The sequence below is a fragment of the Mustelus asterias genome, chromosome 12 (assembly GCF_964213995.1).
Source record: "Mustelus asterias chromosome 12, sMusAst1.hap1.1, whole genome shotgun sequence".
NCBI lineage: Eukaryota > Metazoa > Chordata > Chondrichthyes > Carcharhiniformes > Triakidae > Mustelus > Mustelus asterias.
In genome coordinates this window covers 85595518-85612034 of record NC_135812.1, presented here as the reverse complement: position 1 = coordinate 85612034, position 16517 = coordinate 85595518, and the positions used below count along the sequence as shown (strand labels likewise).

The following is a 16517-nucleotide window of genomic DNA, read 5'->3' as shown; positions in this document are numbered from 1 at the left end:
TCAGGAAAAGAACAACCAATTACTTTTGCTTTGCGTACTCTGACTAGAGCTGAATCTAACTATGAAAAGAAGCATAATTTTTGATGTACGAAGGTTATTTATGTGGTTGCCATTTCACATTATTAATGGTCACCAACCCTCAACTGCCATTTTTGGGCCGTATAAAGGCATACCTTTATTAGCTGCTAGCTGATTGCAAAGCTGGTTACTGATCTTATCTGCACATTCCCAAGATATAAGCATCAAACTGAGTGCCATGCTAATGGTGACAGGTTATCATGCTTACCTGCAACTACTGAGCAGATGCCATTCACTCGTTTTGCTAATATTTTTTTACTAGTAGATGCTTGCCTGTGACAGGTTCTCAAGTTCAGAGACATACCAGAAATGATGGGCAAGGTAATAGATATGGTATTGAAAGAAACGATAGCTGGAACACATTATACGCATCCTGATTTGAAACCGTTTGTGTCAAAAAAGCTTGAGATGACCGTCCAAGGTGGGTGTCTATTGTGGGGAATTCGAATGATCATTCCTCCTAGTCTGTTCTTGAACAACAACAATCATTGGCAATGATTGCACGTAGGTTCTGCTGGTTTCAGGGTGACATGTTCTTAGTCATAATTGATCACATTCAAAACGGCCTGAAGTTATCATGAGATCTACTACAACTGAACAAACCATTGGAAAACTTGATGAAACTTTTGTAAGATTTGGTAAACTGGAATAGATTGTTAATGGTTCACAGTTTACTTCACAAGAGTTTAAAGATTATCTCAAAGTAAATGGTATTCAGCATATAAAAACCCACATCTCGTCATCCATCAACCAATGGATTAGCCAAAAGATTAGTACAATCCTTGAAACATTCTTTTAAAGCTTAAAAAGAGCAAGGTTTTTGGCATCTTACAGAAATACTACTCATGCGACTACCCAAAGTTCACCTGCATTACTACTCTTAAAGTTGAGAATTACATTTGTTATTACCTCCAGAAACTTCAAATAGTAGAGAATCAACAACAATCTGAAGTTGCTAGACAGGAAGTGAGGGCAAAACAACACTCATTTCAACAAGGAGATCGAGTGCTAACGCATAATTATGTCATGAGTGAGAAATGGGTACCAGCCACAGTTTTAGCATAAACAATTTCATACACAGTCCAAACCAAAGATGGACCAATTTGGCAACACCATGCTGACCCCAATTGTTGTCACCTCAAAATCATTTATCAGAATCATCTTCAGAAGTACCTATTTCTTTAGGCCCTCGTGATGTGAATCCTACTACGGAAGACTTAGTTGAATCTGAGTTGCCTGATGACTGTTTCTTTCTACTATACCACAAGAATGATGCAGAATTAGTTCCAAGAGAAGAAATCTCTACTGAAGTTCCAAATCATACTTCAAGGGTCATGGATAGCCAAATTCCAGAGGAATAAATGTCCTCCTGATCGAATTTCTTATTGACTGTGTGGAATGATTAATACTGTGTCAAGAGTATTACTGGTCCCATATATATATATATCATAGTAGTTTGTTGTCATGACCACATAAAGGGGAGGGATGTTATATATTTATGTGGTTGCACGAATGCTTTAAGAGCAGGTCACATGACTTGATCATGACGTCATTGGATGTTTCACAGGCTTCTGTCAGTTTTGTTTTCTGTTCTGTGCAGCAAACATATTTCAATAAACCTGTTATGTGTTACTTTGAATCTACGTGTGCAAACCACATCTCTTTTTTTTAAAATCCACAATCCCTAACATAGTTAGGACTTTACAATTTACCATTCTTTGAGTGAAGAAATTCTCCCTCAAATCTGTCTTAAATGAGCAACTATGCCCTCTGGTCCTACTCTCCCATGAGTGGAAACATCTTCCAAACATTTACCCTGTCTGGCCCCCTAACAATTTCATATATTTCTCATATGCTGGCAGCTATATCGCAACCCCCAGAAATGATATCCACCTTGATGCTAGAGAGCAATGTAAATCACTCTGCCCTGGCAGCTGCTGAGTTTTTAAACTGGGTCAACTTTGACCACAGCCTGGTAGTTGACACTGATGACAAGCATCACACAAATCCATGGATGGGTCATAGCAGCCTCTCTCCTCTCACGTTGTGGTCACTGAGGTTGCACTTTGTAGATGAATGAAAGGCCCATATAGTGTGATTCTGTAATGTTAGCTGAAAACCAATTCTGGAGTTTGAACATATGTAGATTGTAGAGTGGAAGGATTTGAATAGTTGTCAAACATATGTTAACATGGGGATGGTCCACTTGAATTTCTTTTGAATGAGCTGCTGCCAAACATCACTGGACTTTTCTGCTGCTTTGCCATCCACAATGTTATTACTGTATTCTTTCTTAGCATGCTGGTCCTTCCCCAGTGATAGCTGCATGTGCTATCCTATTACAAGAAGGGGCTATACAATTATACGGGACAGCTGTAATTCAGGAAGCCATCAGGCAGCTCAGGCATAGAAGTCAGCAGACCCATGCAGCTGAATGTCATGGAGTTTCACAGCCTGAGCAAAGTGCAATGAGATAGCGCCTGTTCCTGAGAAGCCCACGTTTAATTTGTTGTGCATTGTCAAATAACATAAGGGCTACTTGACACAATATCACTACAAAAAAGCATCCTGGCAACTGCTCTGGTCATCACACATCAGCTGCAAATTTATGAAAGAGGTTGCACTGTGTGAGAGAGTCAGACATTAACTGTGTAAAGAACAGAGCTCCATCCTGCTACTTTGGGGTGCCTGTTGGGAAAATAACAAATACGTTGGCATGATATCGTATGTTTAATACAAGCATGGGTGGTAGACTAACCAACTTTGTCAATATTCAATCTGGCAACTTGGAAGGAACAAGAGGCAAAGAAGTTCAAATAGCCTTGAGTACAATAGGCAAATTGCATTAGCACAGCTGTTAGCTGCGGGCCTTCCTGCAGGGTCTGACAATGCTGTCACCACCTCTCTAGAGAACTGAAGTTTGCTTTTGAAATGTTCCTTGATGAATTGCAGGAATATAGCTCTGTGCCTATAAACTCTGCTGAGAAGGCAATGAACATATTTCCTACAGTTCCTCTGTCAGTGGTAATTTGATCCATCCTACTTCTCCTCATTGAGTGGAAGGACCATGATCAAGAACAAACTCCAATACCAGAAGTTCTAGGGGCGGCACAGTAGCTAGCACTGCTGCCTGACAGGGTCAAGTTCGATTCCCAGCTTGGGTCACTGACTGTGTGGCGTTTGCACGTTCTCCCTCTGTCTGCGTGGGTTTCCTCCGGGTGCTCCGGTTTCCTCCCACATTCTGAAAGACGTGCTGGTTGGGTGTATTGACCTGATCAGGTGCCGGAGTGTGGCGACTAAAGTTATTTTTAAAGTTTATTTATTAGTCACAAGTAAGGTTTACATTAACACTGCAATTAAGTTACTGTGAAATTCCCCTAGTTGCCACACTCCAGCGCTTGTTCGGGTCAATGCACCTAACCAGCACGTCTTTCAGACTGTGGGAGGAAACTGGAGCCATCGTGCTGCCCTAGGGGACTTGGGAAATTTCATACTAACTTCATTGCAGTTTTAATGCAAGCCTGACTTGTGACTAATAAATAAACTTTACTTTTCTTAAAAGGCCAGAATCTACATCAGCAATGTGCAATACTGCAGATGCTGGAAATCCAAGATAAAAGCAGAAAATACTGGAAATACACAGCAGCTCAGGCAGTATCTGTGCAGAGAGAAAAACAATGTTAGCCTTTCAGGTCAAAGATCATCATCCTGAAACGCTAACCCTGTTTCACTCTCCACAGATATAATGATAAGAACTGCCTTTAGTCTCAAACAAGAAAATGCTAAAGCAAACAAACGAATCAAAATTGCTTGCGAGATTGCCAGTGAGCTACAAAACCAATCAACTTTTCTCCGTCAAGTGGGATTGAAAGTTATCAGCATCAGTCCAGCACTTGGAATCAATCAGGCATTATTTGTCACCATTAGCTGCATACCAATGTGACGCAGAAATGCTTTCAGATAGAAACATAGAAAATAGATGCAGAAGACCATTCGGCCCTTCAAGCCTGCACCACCATTCAATATGATCATGGCTGATCATACACTTTCAGTATCCCACTTCCACTTTCTCTCCATACCCTTTGATCTCTTTAACCGCAAGGGCCATGTCCAGCTCCCTCTTGAACATATCTAATGAACTGGCCCCAAGAGCTTTCTCTGGTAGAGAATTTCACAGGTTCACAACTCTGAGTGAAGAAACATAAAAACATAGAAAATAGGAGCAGGAGGAGGCCATTTGGCCCTGCTCCGCCATTCATCACGGTCATGGCTGATCATCCAAATCAACAGCCCAATCCTGCTTTTTCCCCATAACCTTTGATCCCATTTGCCCTAAGTGCTATATCCAGCTGCCTCTTGAATACATTCAATGTTTTGGCATCAACTACTTCCAGTGGTAATACATTCCACAGGCTCAACACTCTTTGGGTGAAAAGAATGTCTCCTCACCTCCGTCCTAAATGGTCTACCCTGAATCCTCAGACTGTGACCGCTGGTTCTGGACTCTCCCACCATCAGGAACATCCTCCCTGCATCTATCCTGTCTAGACCTGTTAGACTTTTATCAGTCTCTATGAGATCCCCCCTCATTCATCTGAACTCCAGCAAAAACAATCCTAGCCTCGTCAATCTCTCCTCCTACATCAGCCCCGCCATCCCCGGAATCAGCCTTGTAAACCTTCGCTGCATTCTCTCGAGAGCAAGAACATCCTTCCTCAGAAAAGGAGACCAAAACTGCACACAATGCTCTAGGTGTGGCCTCACCTCAGCCCTGTATAGTTGCAACAACAGATCCCTGCTCCTGTACTCGAAACCTCTCGCAATGAAGGCCAACATGCCATTTGTCTTCTTTACCACCTGCATGCTTACCTTCAGTGACTGGTGCACAGGTCCTGCTGCACACTCCCATCTCCCAATTTACAGCCATTCATGTAATAATCTGCCTTCTTGTTTTTGCTTCCAAAGTGAATAACCTCACACTTATCCAAATGATACTGTATCTGCCATTGATTAGCCCACTCACCCAACCTGTCCAGATCATTCTGAAGGATCTCTGCATCCTCGTCACAGTTCACCCTCCCACCCAACTTGGTATCATCTGCAAACTTTGAGATGTTACACTTTGTTCCCTCATCCAAATCATTTATATTGTGAATAACTGGGGTCCCAGCACCGATCCCTGTGGCACCCTGCCTGCCAATTTGAAGAGCACCCATTAATTCCTACTATTTGTTTCCTCTCTGCCAACCAGTTTTCTATCCATCTCAATACACTTCCTCCAATCCCATGTGCTTTAATCTTGCACCATAATCTCTTGTGCAAACATATCACATCGACTGGTTCCCCCTTGTCAACTCTACAAGTTACATCTTCAAAGAATTCCAACAGATTTGTCAAGCAAGATTTCCGCTTCATAAATCCATGCTGACTCTGTCTGATCCTGCCACCACTTTCTAAATGCTCTGCTACAAAGTCCTTGATAATGGATTCGAGAATTTTCCCGACTACTGTTGTTAAGCTTACTGGTCTATAGTTCCCTGTTTTCTCTCTACCTCCCTTTCTGAATATTGCAGGGACTGTTCCAGAGTCTATAGAATCCTGGAAGATGACCACCAATGGATCCACTATTTCTAGAGCCACTTCCTTAAGTACTCTGGGATGTAGATTATCAGGCCCTGATAGAAGTTCTTCCTCATTTCAGTCCTGAATGGCTTACCCCTTATTCTTAGACTCTGACCCCTAGTTTTTGACTTATCCAACGTTGGGAACATTCTTCCCGCATCTAGCCTGTCCAGTCCCATCAGGATTTTATATGTTTCTATGAGATCCCCTCTCATTCTGCTAAATTCCAGTGAGTACAAGTCCAGTCGATCCTGTCTTTCTTCATCTGTCAGTCTTGCCATTCCGGGAATCAGTCTGGTGAACCTTCGCTGGACTCCCTCAACAGCAAGAATGTCCTTCCTCAGACCAGGAGACCAAAACTGCACACAATACTCAAGGTGTGGCCTCACCAAGACCCTGTATAACTGCAGCAAGACATCCTAACTCCTGTACTCAAATTCTCTTGCTATGAAGGCCAGTATGCCATTAGCTTTCCACGTTGCCTGCTGTATCTGCATGCCCACCTTCAGCAACTGTTCCACCAAGACACCCAGGTTATGTTGCACTTCCCCTTTTCTGAAACTACTACCATTCAGATAATAGTCTTCTTTTTTTGCCACCAAAGTGCATAACCTCACATTTATCCACATTATATTGTATTTGCCAACTATTTGCCCACTCAATCAGCATGTTCAAGTCACTCTGCAGCCTCTTAGCATCCTCCTCATAGCATAAACTGCCACCCAACCTAGTGTTGTCTGCAAATTTGGAGATACTGCATTCAATTCCTTCGTCCAGATCATTAATGTATATTGTGAACAGCTGGGGTCCCAGCACGGAACCCTGCAGTACCCCACTAGTCACTGCCTGCCACTCTGAACACGTTTATTCCCGCTCTCTGCTTCTATCTGCCAACCAGTTCTCTTCCACGTCAATACATTATCCCCAATACCATGAGCTTTAACTTTGCTCACTAATCTTTAGTGTGGGACCTTATCAAAAGTCTTTTGGAAGTCCAGATACGCAACATCCACTGGTTCACCTTTGTCCACTCTACTGGTTATATCCTCAAAAAATTCCAGCAGATTTGTCAAGCACAATTTCCCTTTAGTGAATCCATGCTGACTTGGACCAATCCTGTCACCGCTTTCCAAATGCTCAATTATTACATCCTTAATAAGTGACTCCAGCATTTTCCCCACCACCAATGTCAGGCTAATCGGTCTATAATTCCCCGTTTTCTCTCTCCCTCTTTTTTAAAAAAAAGTGGGGTTACATTAGCTACCCTCCAACCCATTGGAATTCTTCCAGAGTCTATTGAATGCTGGAAAATGATCACCAATGCATCCACTATTTCTAGGGCCATTTCCTTAAGTACTCTGGGATGCAAAGTATCAGGCCCTGGGGACTTATTGGGTTTTAACCCCAGCAATTTCCCCAATACAAGGATTTCCTTCAGTTCCTCTGTCCTCTAGTATTTCTGGAAGGTTATTTGTGTCCTCCTTAATGAAGACAGGTGCAAAGTATTTGTTCAGCTGGTCTGCCATCTCTTTGTTGCCCAATCTGAATTCACCCGATTCCAACTGTAAGGGACCTACATTTGTTTTCACCAATCTTTTTCTCTTCACATATCTGTTATAAGTTAATGGTTTCTGAGCAATGCATTTATAGCTATGTTCACTTAGTCTTTGTCTCTCAAGAATTTGGGATTGAAATTCCTTCAATGTCACAACATAACTCCAGTGGAAAACCAGCAGGAACCCCAGGGAAACAGAGCAAATAATTGACATTAGGAAATCAGTGGAATCCCCATGGAATTTCGGTCACGTTTTATATATGCATATAAAGCAAAACTAATTGCTGGAAGTTTCTTAGAATCCTATTGATGTGCAATTCTGTAATCTCTAATCTGTACAGTTGACTTTATTTTTCATTACATACATAATTCTTTTGAAATATAAAACAATTATCCTACGATAGTCCCTTCACCTTTAGCCTCCTCTAACATTAATTATTATGTACTACAGTGGCAGGTCCTCAATAATTTAGTGGTGATTTAATGAGGAAAGCAGCAGTGACTGAAAAACTAGTTTGTAACAATTAACAAGTTGACTTGCGAAGCATAATTCTTAACATAAAATATTTAAAAGGAACATCCTAGAGAAAAATCTACTTCAAGATCACACAAGCGGACGCTATAGTTAAGAAAGCCCACCAATGCCTCTACTCTCTCAGGAGACTAAGGACATGTCCACTACAACTCTCACCAACTTCTACAAATGTACCATAGAAAGTATTCTTTCCAGTTGTATCACAGCTTGGTATGGCTCCTGCTCTGTCCAAGACTGCAAGAAACTACAAAGGGACATGACCGAAGTCTAGTCTATCAATCAAACTAGCCTCCCATCCACTGACACTGTCTACACTTCCCGCTGCCTTGGAAAAGCAGCCAGCATAATCAAGGATCCCACGCACCCCGGACGTACTCTCTTCCACCTTCTTCCATCAGGAAAAAATATAAAAATCTGAGGACACATACCAACAGACGCACAAACAGCTTCTTCCCTGCTGCCATAAGACTTTTGAATGGACCTACCTCGCATTAAGTTGATCTTTCTCCACACCCTAGCTATGACTGTAACACTACATTCTGCACTCTCTCCTTTCCTTCCCTACATACGTATGCTTTGTCTGTATAGCGCACAAGAAACAAATCTTTTCACCGTATACTAATACATGTGACAATAAATCAAATCAATTCAAAATCAAACAACATAATGATTTGAACAAAAACAAGTAGATTAAAATCATGGATATTCGTTTACAAACTTGTGAACCATACTTCTTTAACTAAAGTTTTTCCAACAAATCAGGACTCTCACAATCACTGCTCAATTACCATATTCAGTTTCAGAAAATGTACAATATAGGAGTGCTGTGTGTAGCCTACAGGGAATTTTTTAACTTACTGTCTAAGCTTAGAACTGCCATTATTCAAGATTAGATATCCATTATAGAAACTGCTTGACAATCTGCAGTTTCACAATGGGCACTTGACCCATAAAGTCAGTATTATACAAACTGAAAATTACCATCCTTAATGTCAGCAGAATGATTTGCATCCTTTTCTTGATTATGCCTCCATAAAGCACGTTGAAGTGGTTTTGTGGTGTTCTAGGCAAAGCGTGAAATAGAAATGCAAACTGCTGTTGATTTTTGTTTAAATACAAAATGACACAAATATCCAAATGAAGTCTCAAAGAAAGACAGCAATTGGAGTTTTCAATGGAGCCAGTTCTGATGTTCTGCATTTCTTATGTAACAACATGCTCACAACAATGTATGTGAATTCTGATCATCTTTACATAGTTTATGTAGAAACCCATTCCTAATGGCTAACAGGCCAAGCCTCGGTAACAGCTCCATGTCAGCAGTGAGCTGAATGAACAGCCCTCTGCGGCCTGCCAAGCACAGACAAGTGTAATATCTGGCAGCTCAGATGTTGTGCCAGCCTGTGGTTAGGTCTTGCAGGCTGGCCACAGAGGATGGGCAATATCAGGGTGATAGCGATGTACAGTATGTTTCTGGAGCTGCAAGGACTGTGTGTGGCTTTGGGGTGGTCAACTGCAGCCTTTGCTGGTTAAACCATTCAATTCCAGGACATGTGAGCTTTCCCATGTGTTTTTTTTAAAATTGAGAACCTAAATTTACATTATTAAAGGAGCTTACCATCTGAAACAGCAGGCTCAATGGATATGCTGCTTTAAAGATGACAGTGACTTAAGCATTAGCAGAAATGTGACAGTTAGACTAGTGATCATTTTGGGCCATTACCTTCCTGTTAATGATGACTTTGGCTATATGAGAATGTCCCCATTACCCTTGGCTCAAGATTTCCAAGCCAGAGGTTTCCCGAATCCTTTTGAGACTAATTACTCTGAATGTGCAGCAGGGTTTGAATCAACAACATATGGACTCAAGAGGTAAGAGCACTACCATTGAGCCAAGATTGACACCAAGCTGGCCTACTTAGCCAGAAAAGTTTTTGTTATTAATAAGGACAAGGAACAAATATTAGGCTGGGAAGGCTTGGTAGTGAAGTGCACAGGCTGGTCGCCTCTGGTATCCAGGTTCAAATGCAGCCCTGACTATTATGCTCAAAATATGCTCTGTCCTCAGCTTTTGAGTGTCAGATATGCAATCAGGGCAGTTTCCATGTGATTGCAAACCAATAGACAAAATTGTCCATTGTCCCAGTACTGTTGTAAGAAGTAAAATTAATGTTTGATGAAAATTTTGACGGTTACACCAATACTTTGATTTAGAACAGCAGCACATTTCTAACTCAGCAACCTCTTTTAATTATACTTAGACACCTGTTAAAAGAGATAAATTCAAAATATTGACTAATATAAATATACTGTGTGGAAAGCAGCAGGGCTAAATCAGTTTTAAATTATATGATAGAATTTACAAGTCTTTGCAATGTGCAAAAGCTCAGAACACCAATGATTCCACTGCACCATCAAATTATCCAGGCACATGTTGGTTAACAACAATTCATTGTTGTGATGTGGGACAGCACGGTGGCACAGTGGTTAGCACTGCTGCCTCTCTGTGTCAGAGACCCAGATTCGATTCCCGGCTTGGGTCACTGTCTGTGCGGAGTTTGCATGTTCTCTCCGTGTCTGCGTGGGTTTCCTCCGAGGGCTCCAGTTTCCTCCCACAGTCTGAAAGATGTGCAGGTTAGGTGCATTGGCCATGCTAAATTCTCCCTCAATGTACCTGAACAGGCGCCAGAGTGTGGTGACTAGAAGACTTTCACAGTAACTTCATTGCAGTGTTAATGTAAGCCTACTTGTGACCAATAAATAAACTTTGAACTTTCAAAATTGAGAAGGCCACATTAATCTAGGGGTTCTTCAACCTGAACGCATTGAGGAAATAATTTTTTGTGCAGACAGAGTACTTTTCCATTACAGTGGGAACAACCGATTCATCCACATTATCAGAAATCTCATGTTCAAGTAAAAGGCAAGAATACTGTAATTTTCGTAAACATTTTCGTAGAATTTGACACACTTAAACACAAGACAGATTATTCCATGAGTAACCCTTGTGACTGAAAAAATACTCTTCAAAATATAAACAAAGACACCTAAAGGCAGAATAATCTTCATCATCACTGCCACTTTAATAGTCACTGCCACTTTAATAATGGGTAGGAAAATTCAGTGGTAACCCAACACCTAGGATCTTGTCCATTTTTGTGATTTGGATTTTCCTCCAAAGGTGACATGGATTCCTGAAGCACTCACCCATAATGGTCAGGGGTATTGATGAACTGACCTTGTAAGTCACATTTTCAATCATTATTGCCTTGGCAATGCTGGACACTGGCCATGCCTGTTTATGTGAGTTATCCACCAAAGCCAAGCAAGGAATTACAACATCAGAATTTCAAAGGAAGGCAGCAGGATGTGTGACTTGCAGCACAATAGAATGGCATCTCTGCACAGCAGATCGCTACTTCCCATCAGGAACTTAATTTTTACAATGGGGTGAATTTTACAGAGGAACAGATTACCTGACCCCCAGCCAAAAGGACCATCAGCAATGTGCCAAACAGAAATCCGGCTGCCCTGCTGCGACAATATGCTGGAGGCATTATTTGGGTCAGAGAGGAACTCCCACTCTTTAGCGATAGGTTGGGTTTAAGAAGGTGTGGGGTGGGGCACAGTACATGGAGACGGATAAAGCAGGGATACGATCTTGGGTGGGGATGGGCACAAGGGACCCCCAAAGGAGCTAAGTCCCTTCCTGCCATCCAACAGCCTGCACAGTGAAAGCTGTTGGGCTGCTCGCCATTACCCTGCCTTCCCCAGCAGACTGTAAAATTGCAGTGGAGGTAGCTTGAGGACTTTAGGTGGCAGCTAAAGGTTAAGGCACATAAGGGTCTCAAAAAGCTTAAAGGATAGGTAAGCTGTTGAATGCCTTACCTGCCCCCTGTAATATGGGACACAGGATGGGGGTGGGGGGTGGTCAGGGAGGCAATGGGCTGGCCACCTACCTACTGAAACTAAGAAAAGTTTCCTCATTTCTAAAACAGATGACACCATACAGAGTGAAAAAAGTAAAAGAAATGAAATAAATCTACAAGTAGATATTAGATTACACCAAATTTGCATATTAAAAGCCTGAATACTGTTGTAGATGAATAATACCACAGTCTTTGAGGTTTCAGTAAAGGATTGGGGTAAACACTATTGAGTTTTTGGATTCTTCTCTTTGGGATTGATTTCCAACGCTGTTAGACCTCTGAATCTGTACCAACCCCAATTCATTTCCCCAGATCAGGAGTCACTTGAGATACATGGTGGGCTTCCAACAAGTTTCCCGCTGCAAAAAAAAAAGGCCTGCAATATAAAAGGGAGAATTCCAAAAGGTGTCTGGAGAGGAGGCAGCTGCCTTATCAGGACAGGCAGTAAGGAACCATAAAGATGCTGAAACAGTTTGAAGACAGCACCAATGCTCCAATGAATCAAGGCCAAGATCTCAAGCAACTAAATGCTGGACTCATGTTGAAAAGAGAGGAGGTCCATCAACGGAAGTCAAAATCAGAAGTGTATTACAGGAGGCCAATCCAACACTGTCCCATCGAGAACTCTCACCTAAAGTTAAAATTACCTCTGACACTTCATCCTTCCTCCCTAAAGCCTGAGAATAAATCTCATTATTAAATGGATACCGTATATAATGGCGCAAAGTCGACCTTTGAAGCCTCAAAAAATCTTTTAAAAATTGGGAATGGCATATACATCGAGTATAAAATGAGAACCACCTGTGCTGGTTTAGGTAGTTGCCATTTTGGAATGTGGCTAAAACAAATAACAATGGTAATTCAAATAACAATGTGACACATTTTATTGACTGAATTAATTCTACAAGGATATCTTTCACCACGTTTTAAAAAAAGATCAAATTCATTGTTTTTGGCATACACTTTAAAGAGCTCTTCAAATTCATTCTGAGTCATTTGAGTATGGCATCATTGTAAGGATTCCACTCTGGATCAAGTTTGGTGCTTTCCCTATTGGAATCATCCCACCACAAGAGATCATCTTCCTCTCCATCCATTGAATTGGATACTCTGCATTTTTTGAACAATCCGCTGACACTTAAGCGCACGAATTGCATTTCACAATTTGATAATGAAACTACAAACATCAAGCATGCATTCTTCTGCTGATTTTTCTCCATCAACCATCCACCTATTTCATTCAGTACAAGTGGCTCACTAAGGCAAACATCCAAAGACTGAACTAGGACATTAGACCCCCCGACCCCCCCCCCCCCCCCCCCCCCCCCCCCCGGTGTCATGTCCCACATTAATAAGCTGCAATTTTTGCACAAGCCACAGGACATTATTCCACATATTATTAATCCACAAGTATACTCCATCCTCATCCATTCAACCATTGTCATAAACAATCTCCTGCAAGGAACTTGATTTTTGGCACAGATTTTGTGTTTGAAAATTACCACAGGCTTTAATTTTGTTCAGTCGGCCGTGCTCTTGCCTTCTCATATACTGATGTGTCCCCTAGAATGATTTTCAAAGTTTTCCACTCTTTGGTTGCTAGGCAGATTAAAATTCAAGAGCGTTTCATCCATATTGCCAATGTGACATACTGGACACAAGTTTTTGCCTTCCGAAGTTGAATCATTTTAGACTGGTAATTTTGGCATCAAGGTCAGTTGGTAGTCTCTGAGCGATCTTGGTCTTCTGCCATAACACCAGGCAATTTTGTTTCATAAAGTGGCCAAACCAACCAGCTTTTGCTCTGAAATCTTCGCTGGATTCAGGGGTTGATTTGACCCACCTAAGTTCATACATGTGCGTTGCACTTATGATGACGTCATAATCATTCTGTCGCTTTTCAAGGACACATTCTGATACATGCCTTTCAACATCAGGCCAGCAGCTGCTCATTGTTCTCATAATACATTTAGTCTTGGGTATCTTCTTTAGGGTGAATTCCCTTCTCCCGCTAGTTTTTTACTAACACTAAATTCCCTCTCTGCAGCACAGTTATTGGACAAGTTAGCAAAGGTTACAACTTTAAGCTTGAAAACAGCTTCATACTTCATTCTTTTTGCAAGATAATCTGTTCATCGTTTGCCAAGAAGAGTCAGCTATGTCTGAGCATGTCCTATATACCCATGCAAATCCTAAGGTATAGGAATTAATTTGTGATGAATCGAGGCTGACTCCTAATGCAAGCATAGTATTTCTTAGTGGAAAAGGGGGTCAACTTATACAATGTGCATAGACCTAAATATGAATTTTGACACTGAAAAAATGGGGTCATCTTATATGCCTGGTCAACGTATATAGCACGACTCACAGTAATACATGACAGACTTAAGCATGTTGGTGTTTTATCTATGCGTAAATGTTTACTATCAGAAGACAGTGCAAAATGAGCCTCATCCATAAAATGGCACCTCCTACCAATTAATGGAAGTGGATCCAGATTCTGGGTACTACAGGTATATGTCACAACCAAAAACATTTCAAATAGTAACTGTACCCGGGTAGGACTGAAACCGAGGGCGAAAGAATATGAAATAGGTGTTGTGCGTGCACATTGCTTCCTGCTACAGCAGTTTCGCTTATTTGATAACTAAATGCCTCATTTCACTCATTTACCACGTTAAACTGCATGCACTACTACCTACAACAATGCAATATAAATCAAAGAATGCTGGCATCATCTACCTTACTGTTGTTCCTATCAGTATTTTAATAAGTTGAGTAAAGAAGGCAGCAATTTTCCTTCACTATAAATCACTTGGATTAGAACACTTAATGATTACCAAAGTTTTAGTGCTGATTCGGCTCCAAAAGACCTTTTAATCATTGTAAAATTGAAAATAATAATTGAATCTTCTCATGGAGGTGAGTTCAGGCCAAATTATGTTCTATGTTTCAAGTCTCTCACTGAGCTCAGCAATTAAAGATTTCTATAAGTATTTTTCCAATATTTTGCAGCTTCACTATCAAATCCCTCTGTCAGTGTCGAGACATTTCATGCCTTGACTGTTGCTGAGGCAGCACTATAGATATCTCATTCTCAGGCACTTTGTTCAATTAAATCATTTCTATTTATTAAACCTATTAATTATCTGTCAATTTAAGAACTGTCAGTGGACACAATGAAGATCATTTTAACTTTTATTGATAGCATTAAATGAGCATTATCAGTTCAGTTGTCCTCAGATTACTCACCTGACTGTCTCCTTTATTGATGATGTGGAGATGCTGGTGTTGGACTGGGGTAAACACAGTAATAAGTCTCACAACACCAGGTTAAAGTCCAACAGGTTTATTTGGCAGAACTAGCTTTCAGAGCCTCAAGCTCCTTCTTCAGGTGAGTGAGGACTTGTATTCACAAACAGGGCATATAAAGACACAAACTCAATTTACAAGATAATGCTTGGAATGCGAGTCTTTACAGGTAATCAAGTCTTAAAGGTACAGACAATGTGAGTGGAGAGAGCATTAAGCAGAGGTTAAAGAGATGTGTATTGTCTCCAGACAGGACAGTTAGTGAGATTTTGCAAGCCCAGGCAAGTCGTGGGCTGGCAAGTAGTGTGACATGAACCCAAGATCCTGGTTGAGGCCGTCCTCATGTGTGCGGAACTTGGCTATCAGTTTCTGCTCAGTGATTCTGCGTTGTCGTGTGTCATGAAGGCCGCCTTGGAGTACGCTTACCGAAGATCAGAGGCTGAATGCCAGTGACTGCTGAAGTATTCCCCGACTGGAAGGGAACACTCCTGCCTGATGATTGTTGAGCGGTGTTCATTCATTCGTTGTCGTAGCGTCTGCATGGTCTCCCCAATGTACCATGCCTCGGGACATCCTTTCCTGCAGCGTATCAGGTAGACACCGTTGGCCGAGTCGCAAGAGTATGTACCGTGTACCTGGTGGATGGTGTTCTCACGTGAGATGATGGCATCCATGTCGATGATCCGGCACGTCTTGCAGAGGTTGCTGTGACAGGGTTGTGTGATGTCGTAGTCACTGTTCTCCTGAAGGCTGGGTAGTTTGCTGCGGACAATGGTCTGTTTGAGGGTGTGCGGTTGTTTGAAGGCAAGAAGTGGGGGTGTGGGGATGGCCTTGGCGAGATGTTCGTCTTCATCAATGACATGTTGAAGGCTCCGGAGATGTCATAGCTTCTCCGCTCCGGGCAAATACTGGACGACGAAGGGTACTCTGTCCGCCGTGTCCCGTGTTTGTCTTCTGAGGTCTACCTGATACACTATAGGAAGGGATGTCCCGAGGCATGGTACACTGGGGAGACCATGCAGACGCTACGACAACGAATGAATGAACACCGTTCAACAATCACCAGGCAGGAGTGTTCCCTTCCTGTCGGGGAACACTTCAGCTGTCACAGGCATTCAGCTTCTGATCTTCGGGTAAGCGTTCTCCAAAGCGGCCTTCACAACACACAACAACGCAGAATCGCTGAGTAGAAACTGATAGCCAAGTTCTGCACACATGAGGACGGCCTCAACCAGGATCTTGGGTTCATGCCACACTACCTGTAACCCCCACGACTTGCCTGGGCTTGCAAAATCTCACTAACTGTCCTGGCTGGAGACAATACACATCTCTTTAACCTGTGCTTAACCCTCTCTCCACTCACATTGTCTGTACCTTTAAGACTTGATTACCTGTAAAGACTCGCATTCCAACCATTATCTTGTAAATTGAGTTTGTGTCTTTATATGCCCTGTTTGTGACACTCACTCACCTGAAGAAGGAGCTT

The 16517-nt window shown here is 41.9% G+C and overlaps 1 protein-coding gene across 2 annotated transcripts in view; it reads right to left on the bottom strand.

The window, feature by feature from the left end:
• The window catches only part of dus1l (dihydrouridine synthase 1-like (S. cerevisiae)), a 67039-nt gene that overhangs the window by 15007 nt on the left and 35515 nt on the right, over positions 1-16517 (bottom strand). The gene's annotated exons all lie outside the window — the stretch shown is intronic.